This window comes from Pleurodeles waltl, chromosome 9, assembly GCF_031143425.1.
Source record: "Pleurodeles waltl isolate 20211129_DDA chromosome 9, aPleWal1.hap1.20221129, whole genome shotgun sequence".
Classification (NCBI taxonomy): Eukaryota; Metazoa; Chordata; class Amphibia; order Caudata; family Salamandridae; genus Pleurodeles; species Pleurodeles waltl.
In genome coordinates, this window is record NC_090448.1 from 726945984 (window position 1) to 726963594 (window position 17611).

Below are 17611 nucleotides of genomic sequence, written 5' to 3' on the forward strand. Positions count from 1 at the left end.
TTAGCCTGGGTGCCGTGTAGTGGTGGACACACTGCTGATTGACCTGTCCTGGGTAGGGAGGTATGGGTCCGCTGGGTGGGTGCTGTGCTGGTGTTCACAGAGGGTGGCAGTTCGGTGTTGGGCTGTGGCTGGGCAAGGGGAACCGACTGTCCTGAGGCCCACAATTGTCCGGGCTGGTTATCAAGATCCAGTAGGGCAGAGCTGCTGTCGTCACTGTGGGCCTCTTCTGGGGGTGGAGTGGTGTTGTCTGGACCCTCTGGTGTGGTGACGGTCCTTCGGGTTCCTGCAGGGGTATGAGAACATGATTATTGCATGTGTGTGTTTCATGGTGTGCAATGGATGGGTGTGCGTGAACCCCAGTGCAGGCATTCCTGTGTGAGGGCTTGTGTGGTGATGGTTGGGGGGTGTTGTGGGTCTGTGGAGTGGGCATGCTTTAGTGATGGGTGTCCATGCTTAGTTGTGTCATGCAGGTCTTGTGGTTTGGATGGGTGGTTGGTGTTATGGGTAGATTAGTGAGGAGTTGGGGTGATAGGGGAGGGTGTGAGGGTGGGGGTGTGTGATAGCATGCAGGTAAGGTGGGGTATATGATAGTGAAGATTAGACTTACCAGGGTCCGTTCCTCCGACGACTCCTCCGAGGCCCTCAGGATGCAAGATGGACAAGACTTGCTCCTCCCATGTTGTTAGTTGTGGGGGAGGAGGTGGGGGTCCGCCGCCAGTCCGCTGTACCGCGATGTGGTGCCTGGATATCGTTGAACGCACCTTCCCCTGTAGGTCGTTCCACCTCTTCCTGATGTCCTCCATATTTCTTGGGTGCTGTCCCACAGCGTTGACACTGTCGACTATTCTTTGCCATAGCTCCATCTTCCTGGCTATGGATGTGTACTGTACCTGTGCGCCAAATAGCTGTGGCTCTACCCTGATGATTTACTCCACCATGACCCTGAGCTCCTCCTCGGAGAAGCGGGGGTGTCTTTGGCGTGACATGGGGTGGTGTGTGTGATGTGTGGGGTGGTTTATGTGTTGATGTGTGTGGTGGGTGTAGTGGTATGTGGTGTTTTGTGCGTGGATGTTGTGTGGGTGACGGTGTAGTGTGCCTCTGTGTGATGGTGTTATCTATTCTGTGCTGTCTCTCTCTGGCCTTCGTCTCTAATTTGTGGTCGTAAGGGTTTGTGGGTGATGTGAGTGTGTGTTTTATATTGTATTGGATGTGTGGGAGTGGTGTTTGTATGTGTATCAGGTGTGTGTATTTTGAATTGTCCTATGTGGCGGTGTTTTGGAGAGGTGTGTGTATTTTGAGCGCGGCGGTGTGTACCGCCAATGGAATACCGCGGTTGAAAGACCGCCGCGTGGATTAGTTGGTCGTAATAGCATGGGCGTGTTTCTGTTGGCGTGGAGGTGGAGGATTTGTTTCCGCATATTTATCGCTGACCTTTGGTGTTGCGGACTTGTGTGGGTGTCTGAATTTCGGCGGATTCCGTGATGTGTGTCATAATAGCTGTGGGGGTCTCCCGCCGCCGTGGCGGTGTATTGGCGGTCTTCTGCACGGCGGTAAGCGGCTTTTACCGCCAATGTTGTAATGACCCCCATAAAATACTGCAGGATGCTGACAAATTTTCACAAGGATTTAATCAGATACCAGACACAATGCCAGGGAAATATCAGGTTTCATAAGATGGACCAGAGCATGCTATAAGCATGGTATTTCTCACAAAACCAACCCTTGCTTGGCCCTTAGAGCATTTAGGAGCCAGATTTACAATGCCTTAGCGCCTCCTTGCAGCACACTAGCGTTATTATTTTTACACTAACACGGCTCAAGGAGGCAATTTTCACAGCTCCCTGTTTGCAAAGTGGTGTAATGCATGCATTGCTCCACTTTGCAACCCCTTGTGTCACATTATGCCTGCGTCAGGCATAATGTATGCAGGCGGGGGGTGCTCCGGCATTAAGAGGCCGTCAAAATTGGCACAGTGAATTTTCTACAAGATTTCACTTCACCATATTTGGTCCACATTTTAACGCCTGCTCGGAGCAAGCTTTAAAATGATGCACCTATATTAACCCATTGGCCTCCTTGCACTTAGCTCCTCTTGTGTCAACATTTTTTACGCTAGTGGAGCAAAGCGCCACAAAAGCATCAGAAATTCTGATGCTGTTGGCCTATCGACCGCTACGGTGCGCCATATTATAAATACGTCACATATATGGTGTTGTTAAGTGGAGCAGGGGCGATGCAAGAAAACTGCTGCATCAATTCTGATGTGGCAGTTTCTTGTAAATCTGGCCCTTAATTAAAAAAAAAAAAAACATGCAAAGATGCACATGAGGGAGAAGCAACATGTCACACAGGGGAGCCACATTAAAGCTTACAACAATATTTTAAAATTAGGTGAGTAGGTGATTTTCTTGTTGGTTTCATTTGGAAGGGTTAGAATATGATAGACTGGGTTGTTTTTGTGATGGTAAGTGGTGTAATGTGGTTTATTATTTTAGATATGATCTCCTCATAAGTAGACAAGTAAAAGAAGTGAAGAAGTCTGAGGATATATTTAAGGTAGGCTTTTATCAATTTTATTAGACAACATAGGTGGTTAGAATATAAGTGATTGTTTTTGATTGAGTTGTTGTGGTGTTTTAGGGACTCCCATCGTACTAGTCCTGAAGAAGACCCATTGTGGAGCTGGGATTTGGCCCAAGGTATAGAGGGGTCGAAACGTCGACGGATACATCATAGTCTGGATTGGTTTCTGCAGAGGATCTTTGGAGGATTAAAGGAATTGATTTAGACTCTCTGAGGATTTGGAATGGAGTTAATGCAGCAAACAGAAAAGAACCAATCAACTGTTTTTAATGTTTTTTGTATAGGTTTTTGATTCATTGGAATATGTATTCTTCTTTCTATTACGAGCACTTTTTCTCACACTATCTGTCCTTTGGTGTGTTGTTTTACTAGATGGGTTGTCCATATAGGATGAATATATTAAATTGATATTTATGTATAGGTAAATAAATGAATATATATATTTATATGAATAAATAGTTTTTTTGTTTTCACCTATGTTGTTTTATGATATATAATTAATTTGTCGATCTTTCCCCGTTAGGGCATTGTTGTATGTAATGATTATCTTCTACCCAGCCCGATCGGATTTTTGGGTTACCCTCTGTGGTTTATAAGTACATTAAAGCTTACAGCACACAGGGTGACAGCAATTTGGAGCATGGGTAGGGAAGGAACACACAAGAGGGAGATAGCTAGAAAACACATGAACTCTTGGAGTCCTCAAGCAAGAAGAAAAAAGTAGTTCTGTGAAAGTGAGCAGTGGAAGGGGAGAAGTCGGCCATTCAGAGAGATGGTAAAGAGGCTATGTTCCAGTGGATGGACAAAGATAAAATGGACAAGCTGAGACAAGAAAAGCTATTGAATGAGAAGCAAGCAAATTACACTAAGGGGGTCATTCTAACTTTGGCGGGCGGCGGAGGCCGCCCGCCAAAGTTCCCCCGCCAGAACACCGCAGCGCGGTCAAATGACCGCCGCTGTGATTCTGACTTTCCCGCTGGACAGGCGGGCGACCGCCAAAAGGCCGCCCGCCCGCCCAGCGGGAAAGCACCAGCAACGAGGAAGCCGGCTCCGAATGGAGCCGGCGGAGTTGCTGGTGTGCGACGGGTGCAGTTGCACCCGTCGCGATTTTCAGTGTCTGCCAAGCAGACACTGAAAATCAATGTGGGGCCCTGTTAGGGGGCCCCTGCAGTGCCCATGCCAGTGGCATGGGCACTGCAGGGGCCCCCAGGGGCACCACGACACCCGTTCCTGCCAGCCAGGTTCTGACGGTGAAAACCGCCAGAACCAGGCTGGCGGGAAGGGGGTCGGAATCCCCATGGCGGCGCTGCTTGCAGCGCCGCCGTGGAGGATTCCCTGGGGCAGCGGGAAGCCTTCCCTTTTCTGACCGCGGCTTTACCGCCGTGGTCAGAATGCCCCCGGAAGCACCGCCAGCCTGTTGGCGGTGCTTCCTCCGTCACCTACCCTGGCGGTCTATGACCGCCAGGGTAGGAATGACCCCCTAAATCTAACCAGTGTTAATTAATGGAGGAGCTATAAGCCCCTGTAATCTCTTGATGATCCCACAAAATATATTTTTCAACCAGATAACTTGAAGTGGCCTAATAGCACTACTTCTGGTCTGGATTGCCTAATAACAGATTGCAAACCACAAAACAGGCTGAGACCTTGACACAAATATTACAGTATGCTGGAGACACAGTTAAGTTGAACGGAAGTATCAGCCTTCAGCATTAATTAAGCGTCTTTCATAATACTTTGAAAAGAACAAGGTAACAGTAAATAAAAAAGGCAAATGTTTTAGTATTTGCAGAAAGGCCAAGAAACATTGGCAGTAGTTTATGCATGGTCAAGCAGTTGCTAAATTAATAGCCTACAGATACTTTGGTCTGGTTTAACAGAAAGGGTATATGTTGGACCTGGCCCTTGTGGGAGGTTCATCCCCTAACTTTTTTGCCTCCTTTCTCCTAATTTTTCTGACCTCTTGCTGTTGGCTCTAGGACTCTGAGCGTAGGCATGTTTGGTATGGTTGTAATGGTGGTGAGAAATGCTACTTATTAGTGTAAGTGGAATTTGTATTATTATTACAGAAGTATCACTTCTAGAAAGTGAGCGTTTCTCTGTGCTAATGACTCTGGTGTTTTTGCAGCTCGACTCCAATTCACGTCTGGGCAGAGTGACAGTTGGGCTTTGTGCATACTTTTCAGACAGCCTGCACACAGGGAGGGTAGAGGTATCACAGACGTGCATCTGCAAACTGAATAGACTTCCTGGGCTGAGAGAAGAGAGAGGCGGGGCACACATGCATTTGTAAATGCTGTACCCTGGCCTCACACAATAGGGTTGTTTACCCCCTACTGATGTTTGGAGCCTCTGCAGGAGGAGAGAGAAGGCACTCCCAAAACCAGTTGTAACTGGTTGGAACCTCCTTTCCCCTTCTTTGTAAACACACTGTAAAACTGAGTATGAATACAGGGGAGTTTTCCCCACAAATTGAAGACACTGGAGACACCTTGGAACTCACTTGGAACTGGACACAGAATGCTGGGGGGACTCACCAGGAACTGCTATGGACTGCTGCTGCTGTGATGACCTGTGACCTGCAGGGTCACTAGGAGAGACTGTTATCTGCCTGCATCCCCCTTGCGCTGACCTGCTGCTGGGCCCTGCCATCTGTGCGCCTTCTTCCTTGGCTTTGTCTCTCCAGGGGCAGGGTGCTGTGGCCCCTGACCCCTGCAACTGCATCCAGCCTGAAGAGTGCTTCATTTCCCATATAGTGCCTTGAGAGCGTGTGGCTTAATTAGCCTAGAAACCTGTGGTAGCACTTTCCTTTTTATTTACTTTGCGCTCTGAAACCATATGGTTGTGTGCCCAACCTGCCTTGGTGCTCGTAGGCACATTGCTGTTGCTGTTAAAGAATTCACCACCGTGACCTGGGCTGCTTCTGTTGAGCGCCGGAGTCGCGCTATCCCCTGTGCCCCCAAGGCACCACTAAAAGCCAGGAAAGGAGGATGTGCGCTCCTACTGTGCCCCCATGGCAAAGCATGCTCCATGGAGCACCCCCAGGGTACAAGCAGCACTGCAGCCCAGGGGGGCTGCAACCTGCATTTGGTTGCCAGGCGGGGGAGGAAAGCCTCATTGAAGATTTCCTTGCCCCACCAGAGCCCTCTTTGTTGTAGTAGATGGGCGGGGGAAGGAAGTCTCTTCTGAGGCTTCCCCAACGGACTCCTTGTTGTGGTTCAGGATGGGTGAGGGGAAGGAAGCCTTGTCAAAGGCTCCCCCGGCCCACCGATGCCCAGAATATTCTGTGCAGAGACCGCGGGCAGGGTAGAAGTCTTGCCGGAGGCCCCTTCGGGCCGCAGGTTCCCCTTTGTGGCCGCCAGAGATCACAGGCCCCAGGAGGGGCTTGATACAAATATCTTTGCAGCGGGTGGGGAGAAGTCTCTTCGGAGGCTCCCCGTGCTGCCAGGCCCCCTATTGTTGTGTTTGGTGCTGTGCACCCCCTTCTGGAGAGCCAGTTGAGGTCCAGGGGGGCCCCCTGAGATCAAGGGCCCCAGGAGGGGCCTGATATTAAAGAAGGAGGGGATGCATGCTGCCCCCTCCCCCAAATCATGGCGAGGCCCTTGTTTTGTGCAGTGGAGTGCTGGGGGCCTCCTTGGTTCTCCTTTTGGCACTGGAAGTGCCTTTACATCAGAAACCAGGTACTTTTTACAGATATCCATATTTCTATGTTCCTATTACTTTATGGATTTATATGCTAACCTATTTGTTTTATGATGTGCTACAAATATGTTTTGCTGATGTACCTTTTATGGACATGCTCTGCTGATATATTTGCTTGACTTGTTATACGTTTAATAATGTTCCTGATATGGGCATTTTAGATATTTCTATGACAAGTGCATTTATCTAAATATATATATATATATATATATATATATATATATATATATATATATATATATATGCAGCAACATTATATATACACCCCGTCACCCCCTGGAAGAACGCAAGGACAAAAATAAATGATTGTAACGAGTGTATTCATTGAAATATCAGATCGGCCAAATTCAAATATCAGTATATACAAATGTGTACACCAACTACACAAGTCCGGATATGAATGAAATTATTGTCTGTGGTTCAGTGTCCCAAAATGCATGGGCGTAGCCCACACAAGACACCTGACTCGGAACGGAGAGAACACTGCAGGGGCATCAGATGGAAAATAAACAGGCACCTCAGGGGAAGGGGGGCACCTCAGCTGGATGAACGGACGACGCCACTGCTCCACGAGGGGGCTCCATGCCCATTGATTGGTCCTGGGGAGTGCAAAGCCACAGTCTCAAGACTCTCCAGTGGGTGGTTTGCCCCCTGCTTTATCTTGGGGAGTGCAAAGCCACAGTCTCAAAAGTATCTCCAGTGGGTGGTTTGTCCACTGCTTTATCCTGGGGAGTGCAAAGCCACAGTCTCACAAGTCTCTCCAATGGGTGGTTTGCCCACTGCTTTATCCTGGGGAGTGCAAAGCCACAGTCTCACAAGTCTCTCCAGTGGGTGGTTTGCCCACTGCTTTATCCTGGGGAGTGCAAAGCCACAGTCTCACAAGTCTCTCCAGTGGGTGGTTTGGCCACTGCTTTATCCTGGGGAGTGCAAAGCCACAGTCTCACAAGTCTCTCCAGTGGGTGGTTTGCCAACTGCTTTATCCTGGGGCATGCAAAGCCACAGTCTCTCAAATGGATGTCAGTCTCCACTCGTTCTGGAGGGGGCATTGGACAGAGTGCTTCATCCTGCCAAGGACTGAGGTAGTGGATGTGAATCTCCACTGGTTCTGGAGGGGGCTTTGTGCCCAGAGTGCTTCATCCTGCCAAGGGCTTAGGTAGTGGATGTGAATCTCCACTGGTTCTGGAGGGGGCTTTGTGCCCAGAGTACTTCATCCTGCCAAGGACTGAGGTAGTGGATGTGAATCTCCACTGGTTCTGGAGGGGGCATTGTGCCCAGAGTGCTTCACATGCAGTGTGGCAGGTCCCATTCCCTCACCTGGGTGTGTGTGCCATGAGATTGCCTGGGATCAGGTAGCATGATACTCCATGGAGGCAGAGACACACTCCACCCTGCTGCGACTTCGTCTGCCACCCGCAGGTACAAACAGTGCTGGGTGTCGTGCCTCATGTACACTGTGCAGTGTCCAGGACGTCTCCTGCAGCCTCGGATGGCTGGCCACTGGGGATGATTGCCATGTAAGCTGTGGTGGCACTGTCTGAGCATGTCGCGGGGCTGGTGGCGGTGGTTGCGGCGGTGTCTGTGGTGGAGGTGCTGGCGGTGGTGCATGTGTCTGCACCTGTGGAGGGACACAGTAGGACGTCTCCTGCAGCCTGGGACAGCTGCCCACTGGGGATGATGCTGGGGACTGTTGCTGAGGCAGCAGATGTGCAGGTGGCGGTGTCCACCGCCGTACAGGTTGATGTTCTGGTTGACAGAAGGGGTGACTCTGGTCCCTCAGCCGGAGGCTCCGTGCCCTGTCCTGACCTGCTTTTCGCCCTGTGTCCCTTCCCCACCTTTGATGTCGCTGCTGGTCCCTTGCCACTGTCCCCTTTTGGCTTGGAGGAGCCCTTGCTTGGTGGTAGGTGCGGCTTCTCCCTCCAGCATGTGGGCACCTTCTTCACCTTGGCAGGTGGCAGAATGGCCTGCTCCTGGGCCTCGCTAGGTGGCACACTGGCAGCCCTGATGGGTGCCGCCTCCAAAGTGACCGGACTTGCTGAGACCACTGTGCTGGATGATTTGGTGGCTGAGGTGCTGGGCTGGGACCTGGTCAATGTTAGCCAGGAAGAGTTTCTTAGACACACTGGGACGGGAAGATGGAGGGGGTTTGGGAGTAGAGTAAGAGGTAGTGGTTGTAGGAAGTGTACGTCTGCTGAATTTGGGTGAAGGTGCATGGGCCGGAAGCTGTTGTGAGGTGGATGGCTGTTGGGTGGGTGTGTGCCTGCGTTTGTGTACTTTGGGAGGAGGGCTCACAGACAGACTGGGAGAGAACACAGGGGATGTGTGAATGGTAGTGGGGTGGTGATTGCACGTGAGCGGTGTGTGGTGATGGGCGTGCTGGTAATGGAGGTAGTGGATGAAGATGTAGTGCATGCAGATGTGAGTGGAGACGAGACAGGGAGGGAGGAGGAAGACGTGGAGGAGGGGGACACAGTGGAGGCAGTGGATGTTGGTGTGTCTGCATGGAGAGTGTGCTTATCTGAGTGCCTGTGGGATGTGTGGTGCTTATGTTTGCCATGTCCACTCTTGTGTGTTGATGAGTGTGCATGCTGGTCTGATGGTGTGCTTGGGATAGGCTGAGGTACAGGGGATTGGGTCTGGGTAGAGGAAGTTGGAGGGGCGAGGCTGGACACAGGGACAATGGCTTCTATCAGTGCTGAGGCCAGAGCCTTAAATGCTCTCTGTTGGGCCGCCACGCCAGAATGAATGTCCTCCAGGTATGCATTTGTTTGCTGCAAATCCCTCTCAACACCCTGGATGGCATTCAAAATGGTTGATTGCCCAACAGTGAGGGATCTCAGGAGGTCAATAGCCTCCTCACTGAGGGCAGCAGGGCTGACTGGGGCAGGGCCTGAGGTGCCTTGGGCGAAGGAAATGCCCTCCCTCCTGGGTGAGCGGGCACAGGAACCACGCTGAGGGGCTTCTGGGAGGGCGGTACTGGTAGGTGGGGAGGTGGCTGTACTTGTTGATGTGGTGGGCACAGAGGTGCCCACCACCGCAAGGGAGCTCCCATCAGAGGAGGAGTCGCTGTCGCTGGTATCTGCTCCTGTCCCCGTCATGGAGCTCCCCTCGCCCTCCATCCCACTGGTGCCTTCGGACTCCGTTACTTCACCCTCCAAGGCCATGTGGGATGCAGCTCCCTCCTGCTCTGGTGCCACTGCTCCTCCACCAGATGATGCTAATGCACACATGGACAGGGTGACAAAACAAAAAGGGGTGGAAGACACAAGAGACACATGGGCAATGCCTGCAACACCACTACCGTTGGTGAACACAACACATGCCCATGGGGGATCATTTCATGCACAGCTGGAACCCATAGGAGCCTGACTAGGTGTAGAGGGCAAATACCAGCTTTGGGGATGGACTGGGACTGAGCCTGCAAATCAATGGATCTACCTTTGCACGTCTGCCCTGGCCTAGGGGAACCCATAGCCCACCTCCCCCAACCAGACACCTCGTCAAGCGCACAGAGTCAGCTGAATGAGAGTGTACTCACCCCCTTGTGGCTCCTGTGATGCCCTCAAGCACCCATCCAACTCAGGATATGCCACCGCCAGGATCCGGTACATCAGGGGGGTCATGGTGCGATGGGCACCCCTTCCACGTTGGGAGGCAATCCCCAGCTGGGCCTCCGCCGTCTTCTTGCTCCAGCGGCGCAGGTCGTCCCATCTTTTCCGGCAGTGGGTGCTCCGTCTATGGTAGACCCCCACGGTCCACACTTCCTTGGCGATGGCACGCCAAATCCCCTTCTTCTGATGGGCGCTGACCTAGAGGAAAAGTGAAGTAAGAATGGATGTTACTCCCCCTAACATTTCTTCTCACACATTGGCCACAAACCTCCCACCCTGGCCCAGAAATACATACACACACCATCCTCACATGCTGGCCTGTCACCCCCGTCTCTTCCATCCACGACACTCCATACAATCATGTGCCATCCACCATGCACACAGTTTACTCACCTGTTTGTCTGGAGAACCGTACAGTTGCGTGTACTGGGGGAGGACCTCATTCACCAGTTTCTCCAACTCATCCGCAGTGAAGGCAGGGGCCCTTTCCCCAGACACTGTAGCCATTGTCGCTTCCAGGCGCAGGACACAGCAGCACTTGCAGTGTTGGTCCTCTCCTGTTGAAGGTCAGGTATCAAGTGAGGGAACAGATAGAAAATGGCGGTCACGTCCGTGGCGGTGCGTACCGTCACCGCCGGCGTACATCGTCATTGTCTCCTGGAACGCATAGGGCTCAATGATAACCAATGCTGAATTGCGCAGCCATCTTCGACTGCCTACCGCAACGCTGCACAACGCCAGCGCAGTTACCTCATTTCCCCTTGTCCCACCTTACAGCTCAGGCAGCCGCCATTTCAGGGTGCCACATGGCAGGCCAACTAACTACGTCACACCTTTTTAGGCCAGGAATACGGACGGACAAAGGCACATAGAGAAAATTTAATGATTGAGCTAAACAGCCTTGTGAAACCTATGTGGTGTATGACCCTCTGCTCACTGTTCTCCTCCATAGGGCACGTCCGCTGGGGCAGGTGATGAGATGGCGGCATCCTCCGGTGTGCAGACCCCTGGTGGACCTCTCAACAATGGAAGACAGACACATCATTATCACTTACAGACTTGATCGTGCAACAATCCAGGAACTGTGTGCCCAGTTGAAGCCAGACCTGATGTCAGCTATCCACCATCCCACAGGAATCCCCCCTCTAGGGCAGGTCCTGTCAGTGCTCCATTTCCTGGCAAGTGGGTCCTTTCAAACAACAGTAGCCATGGCATCAAGGATGTCACAGCCAATGTTCTCTAACATGTTGTCCAGAGTGTTACCTGACCTGCTGAAACACATGTGCAGCTACATCGTTTTCCCTCAGGTGGAGGATCTGCCCACAATGAAAGGTGACTTTTATGCCCTGGGACATATCCCCAACATAATTGGTGCAATTGATGGGACACATGTGGCATTTGCCCCCCCCCGCAGGAGTGAACAGGTGTACAGAAACCACAAAAGCTACGATTCAATGAATGTGCACATGGTGTATTTGGCAGACCAGTACATCTCCCATGTGAATGCCAAGTATCCTGGCTCAGTGCATGACGCTTACATTTTGAGGAATAGCAGCATCCTTTATGTGATGGGGCAACTCCAGAGGCACCATGTGTGGCTAATAGGTGAGCCTAAGGTCCCCACACAGTTTCATTTGCTGTCTGGGTATGGGAGATTCCCTAATATTTGGAGGATGTCTAACAGTTGTTCCTCGATATTTGCAGGTGACTCTGGTTACCTCAACCTGTCATGGCTACTGACCCCCATGAGGCATCCCAGGACAAGGGCAGAGGAACGCTACAATGAGGCACATGGGCGAACAAGGAGGATGATAGAGTGCACCCTCGGCCTCCTGAACGCCGGATTTCGGTGCCTCCATCTAACAGGTGGGTCCCTATACTACTCACCGAAGAAGGTGTGCCACATCATCGTGGCATGCTGTATGTTGCACAACCTGGCTTTGCGACGCCAGGTGCCTTTTCTGCAAGAGGATGGGCCTGATGGTGGTCTTGTGGCAGCTGTGGAGCCTGTGGACAGTGAAGAAGAGGAGGCAGAAGAAGATGCTTGCATATATTCCGTAACATGGATGTATTTAGCTTGGGGTTGTCTCTTTGAGATGTATGACTAAATAAGCACAGACTGGAATAGATTATCATTACATGATTCTATTTGTATCAATGGTCACAGGGTGAGTAGTCTGTGTGAACTCTTGCAATGTCCTTCTCTCCTTCTTATTGATGCAATCAATAAAGTAATGTAAAAAAAAGTAACTGTAAGAAAAAGTGAGTGGGGTGTTATAAAGTCCTTCATTTGAGCCAGTGTTTTCCAGTGCTCTGCACCATCGCTTATCTTTACACTGGTGCTTATTTATGAGGGTACCCCACATGGTGAATCTCTCAAACATATGTTTTAGCACAGTAAGCATGTTTGGCTATTCATCATATTACAAAATAATAAAACTCACAATTCTGGGCCATCCCCACAGCTTAGCGTGACCTGCAATAATTAAAATGCCACACTTGTTTAAGTGTGAGGGTTAATAGCTAATGCTGGCCCTCCATTCGGCAGCAATGGCAAAAGTTGGGGGTGGTGCCGGCTGCAGTGGCATACCCAGGGATCTGGCACGTATATTGTTACAAATTAAGTACTGGTGTTGTACAATTGTTCTTTACAGATGGAACAGAGGCATGTAAGTATTTTGCACAGTGCATGCAGTGTTGCTTCTGCATTACCCCGATGTGGCATCTGCTGTTTTTAGGGTCGAGCGCGGAAATCCCTCTGTCCCCGGTGTAATCTTTCTGTGGGCTTTTAACCATGCCCATCAGTTTGTTTGGTTTGTGGGCTTGCCTTTTAAAATTCGCTTGATTTAATTAGTGAAAGACATGCATACGTCATGCCTTTTCCGGTGTTTAGCCTGCCTCGAGCTTACCAGTCAACTACTGAAAACATATGAGGCTCCATGTTTTCTGTGTGGTTTCTGGACTACTTTTTCTCTTTATTCCGTAGGCAGTGCGATCTCGCTGGGCAGTACTCAAGTGCTTTGCATGACATCGACCCTGTTACATGGATATTTGCACTTTTGCCGGTTACATGGATAACTGCACTTTTGCTGGTTGCATGGATAATTGCACTTTAGCTGATACGTTTCTCTCCGGGCAAACTTCTGTTTCCTTTTTTGTGTCTGCTTTGCGCTCATGCAACCATTGGCTTGCTTATGTGAAACTGTTTTACTTTTCATTTTCAGTTTATGTGGCAAGAAAATTTGGGTTAGGAGTTTACAACGCTAATATCTTTCACTCGAGCAAACAACGACCAATTGCATTGCAAATGCTTGTTTTATTGTGCTGCCAAAAAGAAAATATTTTGTGGCATTTAAAGTAACAACCTCTATTTATATCACTGAGTTGCATGGCTGGAATAAGTCATCATATTCAGTGTGGCTCATGTGGTTTTATAATTCTCAATTCCACAAACTGCAGTTTGTTGCGTGGAATATTTTTATTTGCCTGCAGGGATATGTAAATACAGGCTTAACAAACACTTCATCGTAGGAGTCAATGTTTTGCATAAAACGTTTTATTTTCATTTCAGCTAAATTGTTGCCAGTAGTAAAACATGCTATTTCCCTGAAGCACAATACACTCACAAGTGAAATCAACAACATCATACACACCAAATGTATGTTTTCTTTATATGCCCTTTCAACCTATAATCTGAGATAGTCTTGCAACATCATCAAAATGGAAACTAATTTTCTATCTATAGGTCAAAGCAAGCAAGCACACCAGATTATTTGTTGCTAAATTATAAAATACTGAATTTAATACTGTAATTTGAATTATGTGCATTATCGGTCGCCATTATAATGGGAAGTGAAAAATTAAATCGACTAATTCTATGTAGTCTTTCTGTCCCACATCCCACCGTTCAAATTATTGCTGTTACTCACTCACAATAAAAACGATTTCACAGCGATGGCAACTTGAAAGAAAATAAATAAAAAAACAAAAAATTCATAGATAAAAGTGAAAGACCTCCTGCATCCTATTTCATGCGCACTTGAAACACTTTCCTTGAGCAAATCATCCAGAGGTCCCTTGGTGCGCATTAACCGTAGTCACTGGTGCATATCACACGGTGCTTCCTTTATGCTTCTCACTCGGTTATGACCTAAAGCACGTAACCTCCCTTCCTCAAATCAACCTTTGCTTCCGTTATACCCATCCCCTTGTGCCACCTGTTGCCTAGAGTTATGTGTGGCTGCTAGCTTGTCTGCATTAGTGCTTCCATTTGGTGGTGTGTTTATACAGCTAATGTAGGTGGTTTATGGATTTATGCTGATGGATAACTTTGAGTCTTTGAATTCAAGTCTATTGACAGAGGATGGTAGGGGAGTTTGAGGATTTTGGGTGGCTAGCTGATGCAGCACCTGCTGGTTGCAATGCTGATTTTTTGCTTATAGAAACACTTTTTTTATTTTGGTTATGTTTCATCTTTGCAAAAGATGACTTTTCTGACCTTACCCTCTACAAATCCTGTTCACCCAAACAATTACCTGGCCTCCTGCCATCCACCCCCACCACCTTTTATGCCTTTCGAATACATTGATAAACAAAGAAAAGTCGAAAGTGTTTTTTTTAGTTTTTTTAAAGGAGCGTATGCATATGTCATGGCTTTTCTGGAATATAGAAACAAGAGCATGTTTGTTTGTTAATTTGGATACATCATAAATTCGCTTGGTGCACTCCCCTGTAGGCAAATATACCTAAGCAGAAAATGATTGAAAATTGGTCCATACAGTGTGAGTTCCCAGGCATGATATGGCAGACTGTATCATTCCTACTCAGTACCAAAGGATGAGGAAAAAGATAACACAGAAAGTCGCAGTAGCCACAAGAAGTACCACATCAAAGCACAAACTCGCATGAACTACAAAACCACCAGCAACACCAAAAGTCAATGGACGAGGAAGCCCACGGTGTTGCTATGGCTGAAATGGGCAGACTCATTGCCCCATGCTGTATGATCTGGTGGGTAGGAGAACGTGAATGGTATTTTAGCAGATCAGTAGATAAAGAGGAGACCAAAAAGCCCTGTATGTAGAAGTGTTTGTAATTTGATTACGATTTTTTGTAAAAGAATGAGGCTGTTGAAACAGCTAGTGCTGTGCCTAGGTCAGACCTACCAGGCATTGGCAGAACCAAAAGTGATGATTATGACTATTTGGATTTGTTAATGCTTAATTTGTTTTTGCATGGTTCTTTTATGAAGTCACATATTATGTGAAAACACGCATTCTCTAAAAGCTAAAAACTATGGGCCTGATTACAACTTTGGAGGAGGTGTTAATCCGTCCCAAAAGTGACGGTAAAGTGACGGATATACCACCAGCCGTATTACGAGTTCCATAGGATATAATGGACTCGTAATACGGCTGGTGATATATCCGTCACTTTACCGTCACTTTTGGGACGGATTAACACCTCCTCCAAAGTTGTAATCAGGCCCTATATGTACATTTATTTAAATGGACACAGTGCAGCAGTTGTTCCTGTGCCTGAAAGAGGCTGCTTATTGTGCAGATATCTACATTGTTCAAAAGCAGAATGCTGTCGCTCGCTGTAAGATCAGCCGGTGTCTGAAGTGAGCTAAATATGTACCCCATGGCGTTTGTGTCGTGGGTGAAGCAAAATGTGAATGACAGTATAACAACCACTATAAGGGCTGTCTGAAAGCCCTATAAGTAAGTATGTATGGTGTATATACTTTTATTATAAACAAATGGTCTCTGCAAATGGCAGAAATATAAATGGAGAGGCAAAATGTGCACAGAGAGAACATAGGCCCTCATTCTAACCGCCATGCGGTAACCGCCATATGGCCGCTCCGCGGTCAAAAGACCGCTGGGGCCATTTCAACTTTCCTGCTGGGCCGGCGGGCGCTAGCCAAGTTAGCGCCCGCTGGCCCAGCGGGAAAGGGGCCTGCAACACTGAAGCCGGCTCCGAATGGAGCCGGGGGTGTTGCAGGTGTGCGACGGGTGCAGTTGCACCCGTCGCGCTTTTCACTGTCTGCTAGGCAGACAGTGAAAAGCAGCCTGGGGCCCTGTAAGGGGGCCCCTGCACTGCCCATGCCAGTGGCATGGGCAGTGCAGGGGCCCCCAGGGGCCCCAGGACACCCGTTCCCGCCAGCCTGTTCCTGGCGGTGAAGACCGCCAGAAACAGGCTGGCGGGAAGGGGGTCAGGAAGCAGCGCCGCCATGGCGGATTTGGGCAACCGGGGGAAATCCGGCGGGAAAACCGCCGGACCGGGTTTTCTGACCGCGGCTTTACCGCCACGGTCAGAATGGCCCAGGAAGCACCGCCAGCCTGTTGGCGGTGCTTCCGTCATCCGCGACCCTGGCAGTTTTTACCACCAGGGTCAGAATGACCCCCATAGTTTCCTCTTCCAGTAGCTGAGGCTTGAGGTGGCACAACATTTTTAACTAAACCAAGAGGACCCTTACCTGGGGTGTGGATAGGGGGTGATATATGTTGGGTGCCGCAGAGAATACCACAAACATTTAAAACAACAAAGGGTGATAAGGGAATGTTTCGAAATGTCTCCGCAAATAGCTGTCACTCAGGATGCATTCTAGTTCAGTTTCTAGTCCTCTGTGCTACTCTAGACAGGAAGCAGCCATCTGTTTTGTAATAACCTTTATTGTGTTTTAGTTTTTAAAAAAAAGCAAACTCTTTAGCCTCAACATATAGGTACTTAAGCCCTCTCCCCGATCACCAGATTAGATATAAAATAACATTCATCGTTTTTGTATTACATTTTCTCCTTCAAGCTACCAATCGTTATTTAATTCATCATTGCCCCAATACGTTTGTCCATAAAAACGTCTATGTTTTATTTTGTTGGTTTGAGATTGTCCACTGTATGGAGGATTTTTTATTTCATTTCGTTAATAATATATGGACCTAGTCATTAAGACCCTATGGCACTTTCTCATCCACACTTGTCTTTCTCAAATGCAGTTATAGCCTGTTCTGGTAGATCCTTCCTCTAGTCACCGTATTTAGGGGCTCTTGGGAACTCCCTGTATCCCGTATGATGTGTTTTAATGCCCCCACTGTACCAGGCTTTATGGCCTCTCTATTTGGGTGTTTCTCCAGTTGTGCATGCAATTAAAATCACCTGCCCAGATCAGCAGTGTATGTATATGTGGGGCAGTTAGTCGAGTGATGTCTCTAAAGAATGTCTTCTCATCTGTGCTGGATGTATAGACATTTACCATTCAGGTGTCTATAGCATCCAATATACACCATACTAAGACATACCTGCCATGTGGGTTTGAAATAGTTACCTCACTCTGAAATGGGATCCGGCTACAATCCATATCAAAGACCCTAGAATAAGTTGAATGGTTGGCTGAAGTCATATGCCCTTTCCATTCTCCTTTTAAGTTATCAATTTCAGATTTCAACAAATGTGTCTCCTTCAACAGTGCAACTTGTGTATCATATCTCTTGAGGTATGCATAAACTCTAGCACCTAAATTAATGGTTTAAGCTTCTCTTATCCCAAGAAATTAATTTCCGGTCAGCCATTACCACTTCACAGGTTGACTAGGTTCAGATAAATTTGTCAATTACATTGATGTGCCCACGGAATGTGTAGCAAACACTGCACTATAATAAATACTGAGTGAACTCTCAGCACGCAACCCCAACAAAAATACTGATTGGTCACCTGCT